Genomic DNA, 25,130 nt, shown 5'->3' on the forward strand with positions numbered 1-25,130 from the left:
AAAAACACACAAAGAAGAGGAGAAGAATGAAAGAAATTTGCCTTATAAATGTGGAATTTCCCCAAAAGTAAATTAGTAACATTCATCACATAACGGAGTGATACATCTTCAGAGTCAAAACAGTTATGCTATCTTTAGACTCAATCGTTATACATTTGCCGGTGTTCGTCAAAATAAAGTCCCTTACATCACTCCAAAACTTAGATGTAACTGAGCAGGGACAAAATAAGTGAATGGTGGTTTCCGGATCAATTTGGCAAAAGGAACAAGTTGCACTAATATCAACAAAATTGTAAATAATTACCTTACTTGGATAGATATTGTGTAAGATTTTGAAATGAATTTCTTTGCACTTATTTGAGATACAGAATTTAAAGGGGTATAACCAAGCTCTGTTCCAATTGATATCATCAAGAACTGTCTCCAATGTCCAAATTCATTATGGTCCTTTATTCCTAACAATATTTTCAAGAAAGTAGGAGGTTTGAAATTTTGGCTTGGATGTAACTATTCAGTAACAAAATTGCCAATCAAACTCTCCGAATTCTGTGAGCGTAAGTCTCTATAATGGGCATAACTTTAATTGCAGATCTTTTTGATCATAATGGCAATCTCTATAGTTCTGAAGACTTTATGAAAACAAAAATCTTTCCAATCGCACATAAAGAATTTTCTTCTGTTACAAAAGGATTGCCCACAGGCATAATTGTATTAATGAAATCCTGCGTGGTTGCCATTTCTTTTCGATTTAAGCAATCCTTGTACATAAGAAATAAAACATCCTTAATTATATCACATCCAGGTGACTTCATTCGTTTCATCGAATGAACAGCATCAGTAATTTCTTCACAAGAAAGCTCATTATCGCAATTTTCTTGAAATTGGGCCGATATTTTTGGAATAAACTGGCCAATTTTCTCCATAATTGTGTCACATTTTGCTTGGTCAAACACTGAGGTATATATTTGCCATAAGATGAAGTAACACATTTTGAAATCTCAGCAGGGTCTGTACTGATTGTGTCATTAATATTGAGAGAGACAATGTTATTGCGTCGCCTATTTCTTTTTTCGAGACCAAAAAAGTAACTTGAATTCCTTTCGCCTTCTTCTAACCACTTAGTTCTGGACCTGATAAAAGCACCTTTGGCCAAATTAATATACATATGATCTAAACCGTCACTGAGATTTTGAAACTCTCTTTTCTCGTCTTCAGATAATATTTGTTTAGAATTCAACTGTCGCAGTTGGGTCAACAAACGATCATCTTTACTCGTGTTTGGCTTCTTGTTTTCCTGAGGCCTTTTCATCGCAGAATCTCTCACTTTAAATGTAAAGAATTCCCATTTCTGGATTGGGTACATTTCTTTCGCATTAAAGATATCCTCAGCAAGTAATTCTACACTTTCTTTAAATTGTTTGTCTTTCAAAATATTATTATTTAACTTCCAATACCCCCTAATATTTGTCTTTTCTTTCGAACCCTTCAATCTTAAATGTATGACTTTGTGGTCAGACAGCGGAGCATGGGCATGAGATACGTCAGATATATACTGTTACCCTTTTGTGGATAACAACCAAAGATCAACCCTTGACTAAACGGATCTACTCATGTTGGTCCATGTGTAGTCTCTGGCATCAGGGTTCATGAATCTCCAAGCATCCGAAAGCATATTTGTCACATAAAAATAAAGTGGGTTGAAATCCAGAGTTTGAAAGAGTTCTTGGAGGCCACCGATCCATTTCTTCATCTGGAGCGTCATTTTAGTCTCCACCAATGACAAAAATAGATTCCTTGTATTTTTCCTTTAGATTATCCAATTTAAGAGAAAGTTTAGAAATAGCTCTTTTGCTTGTCCAGATCTATTGGGTCCATAAACATTGCAAATAATAAACGTCATATTGTCCACTTTCACAACCAAAATGATCCATCTCCCTTCCACATCGAGCCAATGTTCCAAAACGTCCCCATTAAACTTGTTCAATAAAACCGCAACTCCAGCAGAGTGATTTGAGTCGTGCGAAAAAAATAATTGGTCCCCCCCGTTGTGATTTCCAGAACTTTTCATCATCGCTGCATGAGTGTGTTTCTTGTCAAAAAATTAAGTTTACATTATAGCGTCTACAAAAAAAGGAATACAGCTTTTCGCTTTGTTTTATCGCGCAACCCCCTGACATTTGTTGAACATAAGCTTAAGGCACTAAACTCAAATTTTGTCATAAATCAGCGTTGAATAATGTCAACAACAACAAATAAATATAGATAGAGATAAAAAAAAAAAAATGCGCTAACCAACAGTAGCTCGAGCTTCAACTACGAGTACCTTGTATTGTAAACCAGGATCTGTTAAACATCATCACCAGTGTAACTTGTTAACGAGAGAACCTTTGATAAGAAACCAGTTGGGTACACATCTTCATCAGTCGGTCGTCGTCACCTTCTTTCCCTCGATGTACGCGTCGGGACCACAAAAGCCAGCCCGCTTCCCCTGTCTCCTAGCAGCCTCCTCCAGTGGTCAAAGCTTGTTTCGTTGCAACTTGTGACTGAGCGTCAGATCCTCCTTGACAATAAGTTTCTTCTCTTTCAAGATCTTGTGATCTCGTGATGTTCTCCACAGTTTGTCTTTGAAAGATCTCATAGTAAATTGAATGACGACGGGCCGAGTTTCATCCTCGCGCCTGACTCCAACTCTGTGAACTATGTCAACAAGAAAGCCCAGTTTCTCCTTATCTTCTGGTGCAAGTGTTGCAAGGAGCCGGCATACTTCTTTTCGAATATTCTCTGTGACCGTCTCCTTCATCCCATACAGGCGTAGATTCCATCTCCGGCTGTAGCGCTCCGCATCCTCACTCTGTCTCCCCAGCCCCTGAGACTTGTTCTCCAGCGGTGTCCAACTTTATTTTGTTGCTCCTTATGTCTTCTTCATTCTTCTCTACCCTTATCTCGATTCCGTTCATGTGCTCCCATATCTCATTGATGACTTTTGTATTTTGAGACAAATTCAGCTCAAGAGCAGTGAAACGCGCCGTCAGTTCAACGACAGCTTTCAGAATGTCAGCATTTGAGAGGTTCACGGGCTCAGAGTCCATTTTATTCGCACTGCAGACCTCTTCGTGCTCCTTTGCTTTCGTACATTGTTTTTTCCCAGATGGACTGCTGAGTGGTGACTCTGAGAGCGGTGCGCACAAGCCATCAAATGTTTCAATTTCCTGGCTCAACAGAGACATATTCTTGTCGATACGTTTACTATCTCTTTTTCCTGACATCACTGCCACAATCTATTGGTGGATATCAAGGCCCGAAAGTTGCTATTTACCAGTCAGTCAATTAGCAACTTTTTCTCCTTGACGAATTCACACTAACAACCACGTTAGCTGCTATTTTTTTGGTTCACATAGCAATATAACATATCTCGAGTCTGGTTTATCCGCCTTTTTTTAACGTGATACAGAATAGTTTCGGAGCTCGCTACGCATCCACCGCCCAGGACGCCATCTTGACCGCCTCTCCCGTCTAGCAATCCGTCCCTATCTAGTACCTACACCGGGCGTCGAGCAGTGGAATAGCGTCTACTTGGTGAAGTGAGCCGTGACATGGCTGTGTTATAGCTTTCCCATCCAAATAGGATGTTAATATTAAACTACTACGTGGTTCAAACTTTGTAAAAAATATTTAACTGACTAAAAAGCATTTCAATTGTTATATTTTGTACTGTATACTAGTGCTGTCAAGCGATTAAAATATTTAATTATAATTCATCGCATTTTTCACAATTAACTCGTAGATAATCGCACATTTTATTCATTGTAAAAGAAAATCCCTATATTCGTTGTAAAAAAAATCCCTCCCATTTTTTTGTACATTATGTATATAATTCAATATTTTATTGAATTGCAATACCTTTAAATTGATTTTTTTGTTTTTATGCAAATACTTAATTTTTTTAATTGAAAAAACAAATCATAGTATTTGACTCAAAACAGCATCTCAACAGCCTTTCTAAGGGATCAAATTGGAGTCATATAAGAAATATAAAATGCCAACAAAGTGCAAATGAAATGGGTCAAAATAATGGGCTGTCATACCGAGGGTACCGAGTGCGACTGCTTCCGCCTTCTCCGCTTCCTGCAAGTCTTGAATGCGGGTTGCAATGGTGTATCTCGAGGACAATTTGTAAGTGCAGTCGTTGGATGCAATGCGAAGTATTTCAGCCAGACCTTCGTCCTCCACGATCCGAACAGGCAGTGGCCACCCACTTAACGATGGCTTCGGTGAGTCTCTTTTAAATTGACCCATCCATCGGTTTCTGTCGCAAATTATCCATGGATGCCTGGGTTTGACAAGGGGCTGGAGAATTGGCATCAGGGGTGTGCTTGGCCATCAAATGGTATTTTAAACTGGATGTGCTTTGATGGGAGTTCAGTTCACGATGGCAATACACACAAATGACTTTGCTCTTATCAACGACACCATTGAGGTAACTTTTTTTTAAATAAAACTTGCCATTCAGAATTTAATTTGCGTCATTTTTACCACTCACCATGATGCTTTTAGTTCTATAAACTGGCAAAAACTCCACACAGGAAGCCCATGCAGGTGTGTCCTAAATTTCGCGTGCTTGATGTTTTTTTCCGGTCTCATAAGCGTCAGCGCTACGTCATAGGACTACATTTTTTATTAGAACAAGATGTTAAAAAAATTGACAGCGTTAAAAGTGGGTTGGATTAATCCCATTAATAACGCGTTTTTCTGACACCTCTACTATATACGTATTGTTGGAGTTGAGTCACCGAGGAAAATAAAAAGTAGTTGGTAAATGAACCTTAAAAGCCAAACTTACTCCAATGCGTGTTCGTTTTTTTGTACTCAAGAAGAAAAGGTTCAAATAAAGACCCAACAACTGATTAAAGCTCCGATATTTAGTTTCTTCGATTTCTGGAGTTCAGGAAATAGTACAAAGACAGATATCTGGGCAGCTTTTTCTTAATCTCACGAGAAACTGTACTCGGGCGAGCACAGTCGAAAAATGGCGCGCATCTTTCAGCCCAGTTTCAGATTTTATTGGAGTTTTTTTATGTCAAGGATAACGTAGGTCGAATCGGTCGTCTTCGCTCCACGTCCAAGGGAAGATCCTCTCCAGCTTAGTTATCGTCTGGAAGGTTAATTCACGTCTGCTCCCCAAGACTGGCCCGCCAAGGCTGGAATTCTCCGGCGGGCAGTCTCTTTGTCTCTCGTGCTGGCATTTCCCTGTAATCTTGTCGGTGTGCATGTGTGCGTTTGTATGTGCGTGCTCCAATCTCAAATTGTTGTCTTTCGGAATGCCTTTTTACGATAGCGTCCCTGTGACACCTCCAGTACCAAATTCGGTATGTTTGCATCTCTACAGCCAATGTGGAGAATGTGCTTTGTCGTATTTGTCCATGAATTGCTGTGAATGTGAGTGCAGGTTATGGAAATGCGATATGTGCAAGTTTGTCTCACGACTGAAAATTTCAACAAAGTTCACACATTAAAACTAAGTAGAATAAATTTAGCATATGCGAATAATATAATAAATCAGGAAACATCAGGACTACAATCCCAGTCATTCTTGTGACCTGTGCTTCTAGTTTCTATTTATAAATGCTTCTTGTTTAATCAATGTTTAACATATTCAGCAAATATGAACCTGCTAAATTAAATAATCGACGTTCTGTCCCGTAAGTGTTTAAATTAATGCCAGTAATCGGAATACAATCCTTCAGTGAGGTGCACTCTATAGGGGCAGAAGGAAATGTCATCATTGATTCACGTAACCTGAGATCTTCTCATATACGCTCCATGTTTTAAACTTTGATCATATAAAAGTGCAATTTTCAGCAATTAGTGTCACATTGGAGCTTTTAATCAAATCGTAACAGAAAAAGCAGGTTGACTAAAAAGGCCCAAGTAAAAGTGTGAGCTGCGCTTTGAAAATTAATAGATTTGTGTTCCAGTCGCACGTTTTACCTGGTCAGTCAGGTATGTGGTCATCAATGCGCTGCCACTGGACACAGCACGTGCAAGGTTACTGAAAAGCTTTGGGAGATGGAAGTTGCAATTCACATGTTGAAAAGTTATCGAACCTTGTTCAGATAATGCTGAATCTGAATCTCTACCATGAAACATGAACCTTACTCCCTAAGAGCATTGCTAAAAAAAAATTGCTTAACTTACCTGTGAACACTTACCTTAGCTAAAAGGTGTCAAGGAGTAACAGGAATTTCTAGTAGCGACTTACTGTATGTAAGGAACATATGAACATGAACAACGCAAGCAGAAAAAAGAAAAACAAAAAACATAAACTAACAGTCCAAACATAACTGCCGAGCTTCCCCACCAAAAAACAAGACATGCAAGCAAGCATCTACGGTCTTTGGTTCTCATAGCAGGATTACATGGTCAAATATTTTTTTATTAAACAAACATGCAAGGGATAAAGAGTCAAATTTGAAAGCACACTACTTTAAACGTAAACATGGAAACTGGTTTAAATCCAGTAGTAGACCTTTACGGCTCTTAGACCCAGACTTAGATATCAACAAAAGGAACCAGTAATCATCTTTCTGTTAAAAACCTGAAGACTTCAAGGTAGCGGCCATCTCCAAAGCCACTAGGGTGGATTGAATCAAAATACTGCATAATCGTCAGTCTTAGGAGTTTTATTAATTGGAGTTGCAAAAAGTTTGGTTCAAGACCCAAATCAATTTGAAAAAAAAAAAATAAAAAAAATCATACGAATTACAGTGATAGTAATTTGCATATTTATAAATAGAGAGAAGCATGAATATTTGTTTCAAAAGTAGTTTTCAACTGATTGCCCTCATTCACCCACCATTGACCCTTTGCATGTTATTTCACAGCCTGCGTAGGAACTCCCTCTGGCTTGCAACCAGTTCAGAATGCGCCCCGCCTACTGCTCAAAGACAGCTGGGAAAGGCTCCAGCACACCTGCGACCCTCGTGAGGAGAAGCGGATTGGAAAACGGATGGATGTACATTTCAGATCCGGAAATTATGTCAAAACAGATTTACTCACACAGTGCCCAGGGAGCAAAGCAGGGAGAAGCGCCACATCTTTGGATGCAAAGTCACACTGAAGAAAACATAAACTAAAGACTTCAGAGAGGAACTTAATTGATTGTGAGTAATAATCTGACATAATTTATACCTCAGCTTTTAAGTTGTGGGAGAGGGCTCATATGGAGGAACCCAGGTTACCACCACATCGCCATCCACAGGCACGGTTGCAATGCCCTATATTCGAAAGCAGATGCTTAACACACTCTGTCTAGGCAGCATAACTGTGCCGCGACACACCAGTGTGGACATGGTGTGGCCAGTTAGCGTGCATGTGTGTGGAGTTCCCAAATGGTGTCGCTTAAAAACAAATGCTGCTCACTTGCTGGTGTGTTTTGGTTCGTGTTTTTTTTTGCACTGGTGATGATGGACAGTCCAATTCGGCAGGTGAGTTGTTACGCACTCCTTGGCGCGTTCCGACTTCCATGGCCACCGTCCTGCTGTCTATATCGACCAACACCTTTTCTGGGGTCTGATGAGCGTCAGCATCGGGCGCGCTAACCCGGCGTTCAGTTCATCCCCCAGCGCCAGTTCTGCTTACCAAAAGTGGCCCACTGGGCGGCTCGCATTCCACGCCCGGCTCCACGCCAGCGAGCCGGGCCTCTTACCCATTTAAAGTTTGAGGAAAAATAAAATAAAATTTATGAGGCACATAATGATACGGTGCAGTGACTGGATGGTTTCTTATCACAAAAGGGAGCACAGAGATACTGGCCGTGTCCAAATTAACAGGCTGCAACCTCCGAAGGCCAGTTCGCAGGCTGGGTCCTCGAAGCCTAAGAAGGCTCCTCCTAATGTAGCCTTATATGGACCGTATAACCCGTGGTGAATTTGGACAGGCTCGATAGCTACGTACAAATAATTAGGCTGCGTCCTTCGATGTCCAATATGGCGGACAGAAGACGTCACTTCCGGTGCGACAAGAACGCTTACGCCGGTGTCCAAATTCACGCGGCCTCCGAGTACTAGCCTTATAATCTGTCCTCGTTTCCATGGAGTTTCCATGGAAACGGGCCCTGAGTGAAGGCTACGAGCATGCAACCTTCGCAGCCTTAAAAGCCTCGCTCTTCTTCTACGCCGTTCTACACTCGCAAGATGCAAACTACCGAAGCCACGTGTTCCGCCTCATCGGAGTACACTTTCAGATGTAAGTATAAGTTATTTATATGCAATATTAAAACATCACTCATGAGAAATATTGGGCAGCAATGTTTGGATATTTAGCTCCAGATTAAGATAATTTTATTAGTTGCGATATCGGCCAAATATAACTTAGGTAGCTCTAAGAACTATTGCATAGGAGGTACGGCTGAAACATTTGAATTGTCTTATTTCTGCATGTTAGCATTATTTTATTTAATCTTTCCCTTATGTTTTAGGGAGCAAGGAGATGACCGCGCGGCTGATCAAGCTGCGCGGGGAGTACGACAGCCTCTTTACTGGGGCCAAGTTCTCCGCAGCCACAGCATGGAGGTAAAAATACAATTACTATCGGGAAAAATATTTGACGGGTTATTGTCTTATTTCCATCCATTTAAACTCAAAATATCAAAAGGAAAACGCATAAGAATGGCGAGACCCACTATAGCAATTTTAGTTTCCATTCATCAGCCATTTGTGTTTGAATTAGATTTGCGCTAACACGCAGCTGTTTATCCTAGCACAGAATGTGCCCTGTATAAATTCCATGTACCTCCTGCAATGTGCTCCCCAATTACTGATATTAATGAATAATATACGAATCACCCAACACATTAACATGATAAAACGCACTGAAACGGTCATGAACTAATGTACTGAAGTACATAAATCTGCATGTTACCCATAACACCAGGATTTCTGACTAATATTTGCATCTTTTTTACCCATTTTTTCTTCCTTTATTTTTGCATGCATTTTTATTTATTTAATACAGGACCATCGTGGAAAAGCTCGAGCTGCAGGGCAAAGTGACGCCCCTGCAGGCAAAAAAAAAATGGGATAATTTAAAAATGAAGTATAAAGTATGGAAGTCCACATTTCTTTTTCTTGTGTGTGAAAATGAAGAAATAATTGTTTTATCTTTTTGCTTCTTTACATATAAAGGATTGCAAAAACCCAGGCACTGGCGAAGGGGTGGCAGGGAGGGCTACTGCCGATACTTGGCCCTGGTTTGACCTTATGGATGGAGTGCTCGGACAGAGACCGTCCATCACCCCCCCTGTCCTAATTGCCTCCATCCCTGAGGAAAGACCAGGGCCAAGTCAGGCCAGCCCGGAAGAACTCCCAGGGCCAAGTCGGGCCAGCCCGGAAGAACTCCCAGGGCCAAGTCGGGCCAGGGTGACGCAAGAGGAGGAGGAGGAGGAGGAAGAAGTCGTGGTCGTAGAAGAGGAAGAAGAGCGAGGCCAACAGCCGGAGCAACGACTGAGAGGGAGAAAGCGAAGGAGAGAGGATGAATTGATTGAACTATACAGACGTGATTTAGCAATGCGGAGACAGGAATTGGAGAGACAGAGGTTGGCAGAGGAGGGAAGGGCAATTGAGAGGAGGGAGACTTTTGAAAGGTTTTTTACTTTGATGGAAAAGATGATAGATCAAAATAAAAAATTAGTGAAATATGCTTGGTGTTCAAGACTGAAATTTAGATAACATTCATTAAAAAGTAAACAAAAACCGGGGTACTTTCAAAACAGATGAACTAGTTCGTATCCCAGTCACATCTTGAGATCAGCTTCTTCAGACAAAAGTGAAAAAGCCCAGGTTTGTGAAAGACCAAAACATTTACAATAATATGAAGACTCCACCATGTCTGTTTTGCTTACAAACTTAATTTATTGAAAAACTGGTGGACAAACAAGGCATAAATTAAGTACATTATAATTCACAGTAACTATTCACAGAAAATAAAAAAGCATTTCCCAGTTCAGAACTGTTGCAGGATAAACCTGAGTGTGTCAGTGCTGTTTTGCCAATTTTCGCCTGAGCAGGGACTCATTTGGAGCATGGATGGAACCCTTGTTCCAGGACCCATGACATGGATGGGGCACGAGCAAGAGTCCTGATCTTCCTCTCGTGACTTGAAGTGGGGCATCATACCGGTTGCAGTGTCCACTACATCATCCATTACGTGGGGGTTTGCAGGGATGGTCGGGGCAATAGATGGCTGCCATGTCACTACAAAAGATGGGATAGATTTATTAACCATTCATTACATTGTATTTGAATCTATTTTTCCATCTTCTGATATTTTGCCATGTTTGTGTGGCTGTGCTGTTTGATGATTCAGTTAAAGATTATTTTGTGGCATATTTGATGGGATGATTGCTCAAATACCATTGTGCAGTTAAAAGTATTTAAATACCTAAATATACTCGTGGTCCTCTGGTACCTCCTCCAGGGCAGACACCTGAGCAGACAGGTGGTCCCTCCACTGCACTCCAGCGACTGTGTCAGCCACCTCTTCCACAGCAGCCTCCTCTTCCCCTTCGTCCTCCGAGGCCATGAGGTCTCCCACCCCAAGGCAGATGTTGTGGAGGACGGCACAGGCAGCGATGACCTAAAAGAAATAAAAAGGAAATGCTGTATATTGGCTATATTTGATAGTTATTGCACTGAACAGGACATAATTTGATCCTGAATAAAGAGCAACATATTGAAAGTAAAAGTATCAATTATACATTTTTTTTTTATTTACTTACATGTGGTGCAAAGGTGTGGTGCACCTCCAGGGCGTGGAAAAAGATGGCCCGGAATCTCACCTTCATCATTCCAAAGGCACGCTCAATTATTGAGCGTGCCTTGGAATGATGAACGTTGAAGCGCCGGGCCCCCACGCCCTGCACCGGCCGCTTGTAAGGAGTGATGAGGGGGAGTGGTCGCTGGAGGCACGGATACCCTCCATCTGCCAAGATGAAGTGCCCTGGAGGAGGATACAGCCCTCTTTGGTAAAGAGGGCTGTGCCGGAGGACCCTGGAGTCGTGGACTGATCCAGGCCAACCCACGTATATGTCTAGAAAGCGACCCTGATGGTCACACACAGCTTGCATGATTATGCTGCTGAAAAGCTTGCGGTTCTTGTAGTCATGACCATCAGGGCCACTTGGAGGCTTGATTCGGACATGACAACCATCTATTGCTCCAGCAGCTCTTGCAAATGCATGGTGCTTCGCCAGCCCTGCAAATCCCTGGGTCACTGCCTGAAGGTCTCCTGCAGTGTTGGGGAAGTGGATGACTCTGTGGCGAAGAGCCACCACTTCCCCAGTGACCCGGTGGATGATGTAGTGGACAGTGGACCGCGGCATCCCAAATGCTCGTGCCACCACCCGATATGATGCCCCACTCGCCAGCCAGAAGAGAAAGACAAGGACCTCTATCTCGACACCCCATCCATGTCGTCGGTCTTGGTCCAGGAGGTTCAGCAACACTCTGAATGAGTCCCTGCTCAGGCAAAAGTCAGTTTGGAGATCCTCTCCATTGAAAAAACGATCCAACACTGGCACACCCAGGTTTATCCTGCAGTATGGACTTCTTGGCTGTTAATGTTTTGAATAAAAAAAAAAAAAACATGAACGCATTAATTATTGTACTTGTTTCGTTTGCTTGCATCATTCCTACAGTATCACCAACTTAATTTTAATAACTCTGGCCCTAAACTCTCTAGTGGTATTCTGGTGTTTTGCCATATGTACAAACTAATCACGGGGACAATAAAGCCGTCACAAGTATCTAAATTCATAAAAACTCTTTCAGAATGTATATAATTATATCATTTCCATTCGATATTTGTTCTATTATGAAGTTAACACATGTACTACTGAAGTTGTACTACTGATGTTTTTAGTTCATCTGTAACAATCACGTTATAACCCTATTGACCTGTCAATGTTGGTAATAGTGTGAAAATGCTGATAGACGGATTTAGAACTTACTTCATTCCTTCGATAAAGGACAACTCTGCGATGGGAAAGCGTGATCCTCCTCTCCTCAAGAACAAAATGGAAATAAACTAAAAAGTGAAATAAAATGAAGAAAAGTTCGGGTTCCATCGTTTAAAATGAAATAATACAAATGTTTCGCTAAGCCGATGCCTTCGGTCTGGCGCTCGTCGCTGATTATCCATTGATTATCCAAGCCGTTTATAAATCCACCGCAAATACTTATCACCTGCGTCGAACAGAGGAGCAAAGTATATGGGGGCGTAACGTAAATGTTGCGTCAAGCGGCCTTGGCTCCATGGAAACGAAGACCAATTCCAAGGCTGGATTCGAAGGTCGCACGTGACAGCCGTGAATTTGGACACCACGCGCGGTCGTGTCGCGCCGAAAGTGACGTCATGCGGCCGAAAAAGCAGCCTTCGGAGGTTGCAGCCTGTTAATTTGGACACGGCCATTGTCAGGTGTGCCGTGGGAAATTATCCAATTTGTGTGCCTGTGCGGTCTCGCGCCTGGCAAAGTAATCATGTAGTACTCTTCCATACCAGTAATCGGCAACAGCAGCAGCTGATACCTAATTGCCTGGTGCTTGGAGACAAGCAAATTAGTGACGCATTCGTGAGCTGGAGCCATTGTCAGGTGCACCAAAGTCTCTGTAAGTGAAGGGGGAAAAAAAACTGATATGATCATTATGCACTGTTTTTTTATACTGCAAACCCCTCGTATTCAAAACTTTACCAGCAGACCTCGTTCCTGTGTTGGATGATGTTGTGCGCATGGTAAAATTTGCGAAAAGTCGCATATTTGCGGCTTTGAGGAAATGGTAGCGGAGCATAAAGCCTCGCTGTTTCATACGGACGTCCGATGGTTGTCCCGCGGCAAGGTGCGGGCCGGTGTGTATGAGCTGCGAGAAGAACTTAGTGTTTCTGACAAATGAGGGGTCCGATTACGCAATGCTGATTGCAAGTGATGAGTGGTGTGCAAGGCTGGCATACCTGGCATATATTTTTCATTTTCTGACTGAACTGAACTTTTTTTCCCGATGTAACAAAAGAAAAATGTATTTTACATCAAAAAGGAATTGGCAAAAAAAAAATAGTAGGATACATATCCAGTCTTACAAAACATAATCAAGTGCCATTTATAGTTTTAAAACATAAAAAAATACATCCAATTGTTTATTGTCGTCTGTATAAATATATTTAAAATGTAATCTCATCAAAAAGAAATTGGCAAAAAAGTAGGCTATATATTCTCTTACAAAATATAGTTATGTGTCGTTTATACCTTAAAAAGAAAAAATCCATAATTTCATTAATTGTTTATTGTCGTCAGTATGTCAAGGGCGTTTGGGCTGATCATCGTGACGTAGGTGGCCATTTTTCATTCTACAGTTGACTGACCAAGAGGTAGAATGATTTATTAGTTTAGACATACAGAAAACTCCTTCATGCACTCTGCAGTGTTCTCTGTAAAACACCATTATTCATTTATTCGTCTGTAATTGTTAGTATGTAACTGTCCCTTTACCAGGTAGAAAACCGAATATGCCAATTTGGTTAACTTTAGCTGTGCTGTACATGTTGACTGTAATTGATGTCAGAGTCGCAAATTTTGATTTTGGTCGTAGGTCTAAATTAAATTCATATTCTTTCACATTTGGCTCAACAAATGGCCTTTGTTGAATATCTAATTCTGAATATTCATTTTAATTTAGCATTCCTCCTTCATCAAGGGTTGCTAGCTCAGTGCGCACATGGCGATCGATAACTCTTACACAACACACAGTCACGTATAATGAATGAACATTTATTTAAATATTCCATATTCAATACTTTTCCATGTGATCTTTCGTTTATTTGCGCACCTTTATTTATTTATTTTTGCTCATAAGTCGTCCAAAGTTATTGTAAGCTCCCCCCCTCCAAAAGAGACACCGTGGGAAAATGAATGTGTGAATCTCATTCATTTTCCCACGGTTTCGCGGTGGAGGTCGGAGGGGAGCGGAGCGATGAGCGCATGCGCGGAGTTTCCTGGTCAGGAACAGGGACTGGGGTTCCTTCGAAGATAAAAAAACTCCAAGAGCGCATTGCTTCACTCTTATGGTTCGGAAACTCAGGGAGTGTTCAAATTTGCCGTTGAAGTTTTTCAGTATGGCCCAAAAGAAGCAGTTCCGGAGCATGCTCTCTGGAGCCGATCCTGTTGGGGATGCGGTGCGCAAAGTGCGTCAGGGAGAACAGGTGGAAAGAGTTCAAGCATGAGCTGCGGATTGCTTTAGAACATAGGATAGGGATCGCTAAATAATGGGAGGGTAGCGTGCACCTGTTCTTCGAAGACACACACTTCTCAAGTCGTGTTAGTCGGAGTGATGGATTATTTAATTAAATATGGAATTAAATAAATCAGATAAATAAATATACGCACCATTAAATATTTAGATAAAAGTGACATTAATTAAATGTTTCATGTATTAAGTAAATATTAAATTAAATAAATCAATGTGTCATTAATTAATTACATTACCATTATATGTAAAAATATGAATTTATAATTATTTCAGAATTAAACATTTAATTAATTAATTACTATTGTATCATGGTGTATTTTTTTTTATTTAATCTTGGCACTTTCATCCTCTGTAGAACTTCACTGAAGGCCTACGTGTTAAATGCACGGCCCGCCACTGCATTATTCAATATAAGCTTCCAAAAATGTGTTTGGAATGAAACATCAAAATAAGTGGTCTACCTCTTTGCGATGCATTTAAAACCGACAACAACAACCAAAAATGAATTACAAATACCAATTATTTTTATGTCCTTATGACCTTCATATCCCACCGTTTAATTATGTCGTGGTCCGCGGCTTTGGACTGTTTTGCAGTTAAGTATGCATCCGACACTGAATGGCTTTTTTTAAGGACACTGCCACAACCTTTGCGCATTTTGAGGGACCAAGTTACGAGATTCCAAAAATGATCAACTGCACGCGATGTTAGACTCTCGTGGTTGTTAAAAAATGCTTCATGCGTGTTGATGTGGCAGCAGTTGCGTTTTGCTGAGTTATGTACGAGTTTTATGATATGCGTCACGCACGAGATTTCTCTCTCTCTCTCTCTCGGTTTTGTAAGAATAAAAATTAGAATTTAATGGCGGTCTGACACGTGTCTTTTGAAGATGCTACAGTACATTTTCTCACTTTTATTCATATGATTTCTGTCCCTTCCACATTAAAAAAATGGATTGTTGCTCAAGACAAGTGGAAATTGTTTACAAGTATTTATTTTAGTATTCATGGTTAGTTCCATTGGCATAGTGTATAGTTTTTGGTTCAATTTAAAATGCACGAAACATTTACACACTTGCGCTAAACAATGCATATTGCGTTCGTAGAGGGCTTACAGCACCACACAAACACACAGAGACGAGCATGGCAGCAATTAAAAAAAATAAAATAAAATTATTGAATCATATCAGGAACTGAAAATTTTGTTGTTAAATGTCGAAGTAGGACGCATTCAATATGCCCTGTTTCAGCTATTCTCTTTCAACACTGATATCTTAAAGTATACCTGGAAAGAAAAAATAATTCTTTGTTTTTACACTTTCTCTTTCAGAATGGCATCAAATATTATCAAAGCGAAGGCAGTTGCAATCCGGGAGGCTGTTAGGGCCAAAAATTGGTCCCCCAGCCTGGATGGCTCCCTCAAAGCCATTGGGACACATCTAAACAAAACTGTTGCCCTCTGTGACGGGACAAACATATTCAAAATGGTCTTATTTGAGAATTTGTCTGCCCAAGTCACAGAGGGCAACAGTTTTGTGCCAGGGCAGGAGACCACACTCCTCACCCGGCCCAATTCCAAAATATTTGTTGGCGCCGCAGTAGAGGTCACTGCGGAACTGGAGGAGCAGGCCAGGCTACGCCTATTTCCACCGTCAGTGACATCATCTCCTCAGGAGGTGAAGGATTCCCCTCCTGAGGGGATGGTGTCCTTGGAGGGGCAAATAGTGGATGTAAGTTTAGTGCACGCATGCATACATAAACTTAGAAATGTACACGCACACACACAAACACACATGCACGTATGCGCATACATACACTTGTGAACACATTAACATTCCTTCAGAATTAACCTTGCGTTCCAACCAGGGACAGCTACAGGTTTTTTTTCTCTCTCCTGAGGCTAAAGATGGGCTTGATTGATTCAGATAGGGGCTGCGAAAATATTTTTTAAATATATTTTCGAATATCACTTAACTGGGACTACGCCGATTTCTGTTGGGGCTCGATCACCCTACATCCCTTGCTCCATATAAAACATGTGTTCCCTTGCATTAAGCATTGCGATATAATACAATACAATTTTATTTAAATAGCCCATTTGACAACAGCTGGAGCTGTAACAGAACGCTTTCCATATGCCGTCAAATAAATTAGCAGGTAATTAGAACACAAATATAAACACATTTACACATTTAGCTGAATCGCGACAGTCTCATGTTGAGTCGAAAGCAAAAGAATAAAAATCTGTTTTCAAACAGGTTTTAAAAATGGAAAGAGATGGGAGCTCATTCATTCTGACACAATCATTGCAATGTGCTATTTATTGCGAGGGTACCCACTTTTCTTTTTGTTGTTCTTCAGTGTCAGCTTCACAGTTCTGTTTGCACACACATCATGCGCACAGACATACATGATTCAAATGTTTTTTTTTTTCAATTTGGTCCACATTAGATGCGTCCATTTCGCATGGTGCGGCTGCGTGGGGCCCGGCCTGTGCCAATACGCAACGTGACCATAATAAAAGTAAGTACATCATTTATAGTTTTCCTGTTTTTGCATTTCATTCATACACACTGAATATGCATTTTTAAACTATTGCAGGACGGTGTGCAGGTGAATGTGGCACTCTGGAAAGAGGCCAATTTGGTCAAAATCGTATCGGGAGCCAGCTACACTTTTACACACCTCATCGTGCGGAAAAATGATTTCGGGTTGAACCTCCAAACAACCCAATTCACTGAAATCAAAGTGAGTAAATACATTGCTCTAGATCAATGGTAGTCAAAAGGTTTCTACATACTTGTGGTCCCTGTACTAAGGCACTTTTTAATATCAACCCAGAACAGGTGTTCCCCATCCTGATTTATACTTATTAATTCATTACAAAAAGAGATCTTGGGTAAAAGTTGTTTCCAATTCACAAAAACTGTTTTTCTTCGACAGAGCTGTAACTACGAGAAAACAATTGCAATAATTGGATTTTCGGTGGTGGAGTCAAAGGTGGAGGTGGTGGATGCAGCGGGTCAGCTGACCGAAATTCCCCTCAACATCTGGGAACAGACTTTTCCTCACCCCCCGACCATCTCCCCTGGTGATAATGGACTGTCTGTCAAGATAACTATGTCAGAGGGAGAAATTGTACAACTCCAACTATAATACAAACACGCGCACACACACACCCCCACACGCATGCACACACACACACACCACATCATTAAAAATAAAAATTCATATCCTAAAAATTTGAAAGTTTGTGGATAGATTTTGGCGCTTCACCTAGTCTCATGGGTTTCAGCTTTTATTTTTGATGGATAGTGAATAATACAGTTCAGCGCTTATTTAATTGACTCAATTAACTAACTATGCACCATTATCAATCATTACTGTACAAAACTTAACATTTAATATGTTAATATAGTATCTGTAACTCAATTACCAGTTACGTGTGCAACTTCAATATTAAACAGTTATCTCAACAAAAAGGACAATCGGAAAAATGTTTATGCACAGTAAAACAGGTAAGCCATCTCTGGGTATTTTACAATTCAGTCTTCATGGGAAAACATTCAACAATTTGATTTTCTTGTTTAATACATAGTTCTGCACAGCAGGTGGCAGACGAGCACCTCAAAACGTCAGATGTCATCCGCCTACCACGAAAGAAGAACGTGATGGAGGTTCTCCCTCTTCTGTCGGTCAACCTGAGAATTATGTTCTTGAGGATAAAAGTTGGTGAGGTGGGGTTGTTTTCAGTCGCTTGAATATAAGTATGAGGGAATTTATTTTTTTTAATTGGTTGTTGTTTGACATTATTTTGGTTTATTTCATTAAATGGCTGTGGGGGTTGGATGGTCACCTTCGTGCGTACGCGTGTTTCAGGGTCTCGTGAAAGGCGAGTGGCCCAATCCCGATACCCACACTACACTCTCATTATGTATGTACGGCGTACAAGTGTTTGAGAGCGCAGCCGAAGCATATTGCCGACAATTCCTTGAGGATTTGACCGAAATACCATGAAACTGGCGATGTTCGGTATAATTCTTGCGTCCGTGACGAAAGAATGAGTCTCTTCAAGTGTATATATCGAATTATTACATAATTTATCAGTTGAATGTGTGTAATATCGATTGTTTTAAAGTCACTTACGTGTTTTGTCCAAGTGCAACTTGGCCACCTTTTGCGTCTGCCGCAGATCGATTAGGCGCCGCAAATGGTTGAAATGAAACCATAGCTCCTATCAGTGGGAAGACCGTCCCCGAGTTTTTACTTTACTTCTTCATTACTTAAGTTTGAATGTCACTTTAAACTGAAGAATTGTTATTTACAAAACAAAAACGTGCCGCCATCCTCGATGACATCAGAGGTGGAAGTCGGTTACGTCACACGCATAGTCACAATTTTGCAATATTGGTCTCCTTGTAACCTGTGCTCTCTGACACCACGTGTACACTTCAACAAGGTACGTATGATGTCGAGTGTTTATTGCGATTGGGCCATTCTTTGTCACCGTCTTCTCTCTGACAAATTGGCATATTCCGCAGCCAAAATATGGTGAGCAGTTGCTGCGATAGCAGGTGCAGCACAAGGTTATTTTAGTTAACAAAGATGAACTAAAAAACTAAAATAGACAAAACACATTTTTAAAAATGAAAAAATAAAACAAAAATGCCCTTAAAAAAATTAAAACTACATGAAACCAGTGATGGCAAAATGAAGCCCCATATAGCAGTCAACCCATGCAGGGAAATACCACATGTGTCAGGCTCGCTTGTAGCGAGGTGAAGGAGGAAGAGAGAAGGACCCAAAATGCAGGGAAGCCAGGCAAAATGTAACATAAGGGGAGTTTTAATTAATGCAACCAATGAATTCGGGGAAACAAACGTACGAAGTGAAAAGCAATGAGGATGACAAAGAACGCGACTGGACAGAACTAAACTTGACGAGGAAAACAGAGACATTGACAAATAACTTAGGCACGAGAACGAGAACGATTGCAGGAATCGGCCGTGACAGTCAGGGAAAGGAAGCAATGTCCCGACAACAAGCTGTCGGTCCTAAGCACTTAAGTAGTCCGGGTGATTGACAGTCAATGTGACACAGCTGCGTGACTGATGAGGAACCGGTGTGTGGCTGGTGGGCGCGACTCTCATGCCCCGATGACAAGGGAAGGGAACGAGCGCTGGAGGAAACGCCCCCACTCAGCTGGGAGAACAAAAACAAAGACATGACATGACCGAACGGGTCATGACAACATGTAGGAGCTTCAAGATGATTCATTTTTCTTGACTACGCCATGGACAGAAAAATGTATAGCATGCTTGGTGCATGCAATAAAATGGTGAGGTGTAAATCATGCTTTGAACACCAAAAATTATATATTTGAAGAGTGTTTTGACATTAATTGTTCCGTGTTACTTTGTCGATGTTTGTGCTTATGCGACCAGTGAAATGTGAAATAAGGCGGTAAAATCAAGTGCTTATTCATCTTTATTTAAAAAACAAGTGAATCAACAACAAGTTATCCATTCATTGTCATTCAGTATCATTCAAAGTTCAATCTTATTCAGTTCCATTTCAAATTATTTCATGTCATTCAGTATCATTCAACATCATTCTATATCATTCCACATCCTTCCACCAAAATTTCTTCAGCTTCTCAGCTTTCACACGCAATTTCTCCAGAAATTACATTGCCTAGTCATTTATTATTCATTTGAATGTAATTATAAAGTAATTTTTTCTATCCCTTGCTGTTCGATCATAGATGAACTCCAAAGGATCCTTTTTCACAACAAAGCGGAATAAACATTGACTGAAATTGTTTCAATAGGCATAGTTTTTTGGAATGTTCAAAAAAAAGGGAGGGAGGATGAGCCTAAATGTTCTCACCCACACATAAAGCCCTAAAATTAAATGGAGTAAGGTTGCTGTCAAAAAGGCATGTGTAATGAAACGATTCGTATCCGTAATTATTTCCCCGTGAGTATAAATCGGAGTTGATTTTTTTCTTGTGAGTAAGGATCAAAATTGTGAGGGTTTGAATTTTTTTTTGGAGAGTACAAATCAAAATTGTGGGTTTGAAATGTTTTGTGAATACAACTCTCGTTTCTACAACTACGAATTTTCACTTCGCACGAGTTGCCAGCTGAGGATATGAATCACCCTGTGAGAGTACGAATCTGCACAACATGCAAATTAGGATGACGTCACGAACGCCTCAGGCAGGTCCCAGGGTAAGCTAATCAAGCCGCGATTCCGGCTCTCGCGCATGCAGATTGAAGAAAACAAAGATGGCGAACGCGAGCGGATCGGACGGCGCTTCCAGCGGCTCAAGAGACGCATCTTCACCGCAGGTAAAGTCAGCAACGTGTTTATACAATTTCTTAATAATTATTTCATACAGTCATTATATATAATAGCTATATAATAAATATATGTAATAGCTTTGGACTCACAAGCTAATGATGCATTTTTACTGTGTTAGCATTAGCACATAGCGTTGGCGTACAAAATGTAAGTGCATAATTGGCCGCAATCACATTTTTTGGGATTGTCTCAAAAACAATATTGTGAATGTTATTCTGTTTAAAAAAGAACAATTTATTTTATTCAAAGATGAGTCCCTTCCTTTATCAAATTTGGTAAATATGATAAATAAGATATGACGAGGTAAATGCTATATTCAATCCAGAAAATGGAAAAATAAGGCCTTGTCACTGTAATGTTTAAAAAATAAGTCAAACGAATAATTCCAATCTTTAATTCTAATGGCAGCTAGACGTGAAAGGATAAATGGTTTGGTGCAAACTGCAAAACAATATAATTTGTTTGATCTGTTTGAGAATCTTGGTTCAAGATGGCAGCCACTCTGCACTTCGCCCCAATTAGTCCAGGCTCCATCTAGGGTTGTAAAATATGTCATTGCTGGCCGGTAAAAAAAAAATGTCCATTGTGTTTTCCATTTTTCACATGCAATGGATTGAAGTCATTTTTATGTTAATGGTGTTTCTGCGCTACAGACATCCCATTAACATAATATTAAAAAAAAGTTTGACAAAATTGGACATATATGTTTCTCACAGCACAGTGACGATACGCATGGTTAGCAATGACGTGCAAAATCTGAAATGAAAGAGACGTAAAGTTGATCAGAATTCAACGACCAATTTATGAATACTACTATTCATTAATCTCAGCCAGAAGATGGCCCGTGCAAGTTCAAGACTAGAACTGGACTGTGACTATTATTGCCACCACCAGTTATACTTATCGGTCATAAATCTGAGTCCAGCAGTCAATCACTTTCGAGCAGGACTACAAGTGTGATTGGCATTGGTCCAGGCTGGTGTGTTCTTTGGTGTGGATGCTGACCCAAGTGTGTGATTAGAGAAGTTATTTAGCAGGCATTGTACAATAATGACAATACTTATGTCTAGAACAGAAGTTGTATTTTTCTCACTCAGGCCCAATTAAGAGAGGTGCTCACCACTGCTCAAAATCTGGTGCAGATGCCGAGCAGTGTAAAGGGCAACATAAACCAGGGAGAAGCTGCTGTCGGACAGGGAGCACAATCAGCTCCAACAGGGCGGCCTCAGCAGACAGCCCAACAGATAAGAACTGGTCACACTGGCCCTGAACACTCAATGTCTCAGTAAATGGCACGGTAGGGTACTAGGGTCATTTGACTGCAGTAATTCCACACCCAGTTCAGGCACATTCAACAGACAAGGTACCTGATTGTGATTCAGGCAGAAAGCAGAACAGCAGTAGCCTGTGAATATTTCCTGAAACTCCAAGGAACATTGTTTCGAATGTTTAGATTTTTCAATGTTAATTCATTTGAAAAACATGCTATTAACGTCAATAATATGGCCAAAAAATCATCAATGTAATTTTTTTTAATGTAATCGTATGTCTATTTCTGTCTATTAATCGCAAATTATATTACACTTCAAATTTCGGCATTTTATTACGTCACCATTAAATGGCTTTGTGTCAAAGAAATTAGTTTATCATATTATCAAGTTTCAAACTATGCTTACAGGTCAATTGAAGTTCAAATTAACATGTACCTTTGTGATTCAGTGTTAACAGAAGTGCCTGCGCTGACAGGAAGCCACAAAACATCTCAAACTGTTTAGAACAGGAAACCGGTCAGCTCAAACTTAGCAGAAGTGTGAACCAAAAGATGTCTTGAAAGCTGAAACTGTTAGACGGGTGCGATAATGTCTGAGTCTTCAAGTTTTCCATTCTGTATGAGATGCATATTCAAATTGCTTTGCTGTGATGCAATAAAAAACACACGGGAGCAGGAAGCTTTAGCTTTTTCTCTGGGCCTTCTCACTGTGACTGCTCCTCGCGAGTGACAAAGACAATCTTGGCTGGTTGATTCATTTGTTCAGGCTGTTTTTATAGCAACATCCCTCAAACTTTGAAATTTTTTGGAAAAATCCACTCATTCCTTTTCAGACCAAAACCATTTAATTCAGTGACTCTATACTTTTGACCCTTGGGACCCCCATCTTTTTATTGTTGCACTTTTATAGAAGTCATGATTCATGACCAATGGTTTCTTTGTATCATTGTATCCTCTGAAAATACTTTCACAGGAATTTATACCGTTGCCGTTTCAATTGAGTTTCTGCTAGTTATGATCTCTGCTAACCTAAGGCTGAGCTGTACTGTATTTTTGTACACATTAATGACTAGAGCGCAAATGAGTCACATTTCCTGATGTTAATCCTATTTTGTACATTCTGTGGAAACATTTTACAGCTCTCTATTGTTAAAACTCTAGGAAAAACTGTAAATACAAATGCATGTCATTTTTCAGGAGCTGTCACAATGGGACCAAAACCCACTTTTGGGTCCTGACCCCAATCACTGATCTATTGCACAAAACAAATATTATTTTATTTATATCGCATATTTCACAACAGTTGGAGCTGTAACAAATATGCTATCAAAGCACATTTATATACAGTCAAGTTAACACCATCATTTTGATTGTTAACATATTCTGAAGAAGGTTGTTTTATGTTGAATGGAATATAAAATAAAGAGAATAATTGTATGCCATATTTACAGGTCTTTTCCTGGATTTTTAAAAGAAAAGCTACAGGAAAAAGCTTTTTTTTAACCACCTAAAAAGGCAACAACAAGCCGGGAAGAGGTTGTTCGTCAACTTCTTTCTTTTTGAAAAAGAATACGCAAAAATGCCAAGAGCAGAAGACAACCATCCTCTGCTTCCAAAGATTATGTTGCAGCCTCAAAATAAAGACACATCTCTCTTCTTTGATTGAGCCAATTTCTTTTTTCTTCTTTTTGTTCAGTTGGAGTTTTTCGTGAAGCTTATTAGATCGAACCAACAGTAACTTCTCCTTCATGATGTCAGCCGCCACTCCAACTCGAAAACCCCTGGGTCCTAACAACCCTAACATTATTACAGAACATGTAAACATACCGGCATGACAAAATAAGGATGTTACCCAAACTGAAACACTATTTGTTTTTAAACACATGAATGAAATATAAATCCCTTCGCACTTCTAAGTTGCAACAATGGCACTGAAAACTAGAGCCGAATGGGTTGAGAGCGGGAAGGTAAATGGTGTCATGGCCTGGTTAGTGGCAGGCTTGGCAGAATCAGCGGGGAACGAAGACCCTGATGAACTTGACTTGCGTCTGGCATTATGAAGACACATTAGGGGTGTAGAATTAGTGGGAGACCCCGCCCTCGGGCCACCACCGCCGGTGAAATACCACTACTCATCATTTTTTTTCACTTACCCGGTGAGGCGGAAAGGCAAACTCCGCGCGGGCTCTCGCTTCTGGCGCCAAGCGCGCATCCCGGGCGCTTTGGCGAGAGTGGCAGTGGAGGAGTTTGACTGGGACACCTGTCAAACAGTAACGCAGGTGTCCTGAGGCGAGCTCAGGGTGGACAGAAACCTGCGGTGGAGCAGATATTGTTTGGGGTTAGGAGGAAGCCCGCATTGTTTGAAAAATTCTTTCCTTGATGTTATGCCTACGTTATCTCTTACTGGGTAGCATGTTCAAATATTGTGTCATTGGCATACTTTTTTCTTTTACGTTTTGACTCTTTGTTTGTTGTAGATGTTTGATGCATTTGTCTGCACACCTGCGTCGGCAGCTGCTAAAACAAAAAAGGCAGGCATGGTAAAAGCCAATAAGGAGTCTGGAGATGATGAGCATGACAACGACGATGATGAAGAAACCGAAGAGGAGCCCCCACCACCCAAGAAAGCAGCTAAGTCTGGTGCAACAGCCCCTGCGGAAATATTCACCCTAACATTTCCCTCCTGTTTATCACATATTTACTCATATTCTCACATCAGTGAGATTTTCGACTGGAGGATCATATTTATGAAAACAAATACATTTACCCTCAGAGGCAATGTTAATTATTTGCAGTTCCCAGGGTCAGGGAACAATTCAAGTAAGTCATAAACCATGTCATTATTTTCATCATTGACATTACCTTCATAATCAGGGCCAAGCAAAGGATACAATTGAGCCAACCGGTTGTCCATGGGCAATATTGCTTTGATTTTCAATCTGATAATGAGAGAATGCTGACACGGAATACAACAGCATCCTCACAAGATCAAGAATTCCGCAAAAACAGCGGTTGATACCAAATCAAGGACACCAGGGCTTTGTGTTGTCCAAAGGCATTCGTCCAGGAACTTCACATGGTGGCGTCAAAACCAGAATGTCCTTTCATTTTACCATGAAGAGTCTGAAGACCTTCTGTAGCCCTGGTCTGACTACCACCCGCCGTTGTGTTGTTGAGAATAAATGTGCAACATTGTTCACC

At 40.6% G+C, this 25,130-nt stretch overlaps 1 long non-coding RNA gene across 1 annotated transcript; it reads right to left on the minus strand.

Moving 5' to 3' along the window:
* Positions 1-9,946: 9,946 nt before the first annotated feature.
* Positions 9,947-10,844, minus strand: LOC148321070 (uncharacterized). Its single transcript, XR_015846792.1, has 3 exons — positions 10,775-10,844; positions 10,438-10,632; positions 9,947-10,250 (listed from the first exon to the last, which is right to left on the minus strand). It is a non-coding gene; the product is annotated as an uncharacterized LOC148321070 (long non-coding RNA).
* Between the last annotated feature and the right edge of the window lie 14,286 nt (positions 10,845-25,130).

This window comes from Idiotropiscis lumnitzeri, chromosome 16, assembly GCF_059441095.1.
Source record: "Idiotropiscis lumnitzeri isolate Australia: NSW breed Sydney's pygmy pipehorse chromosome 16, RoL_Ilum_1.0, whole genome shotgun sequence".
NCBI lineage: Eukaryota > Metazoa > Chordata > Actinopteri > Syngnathiformes > Syngnathidae > Idiotropiscis > Idiotropiscis lumnitzeri.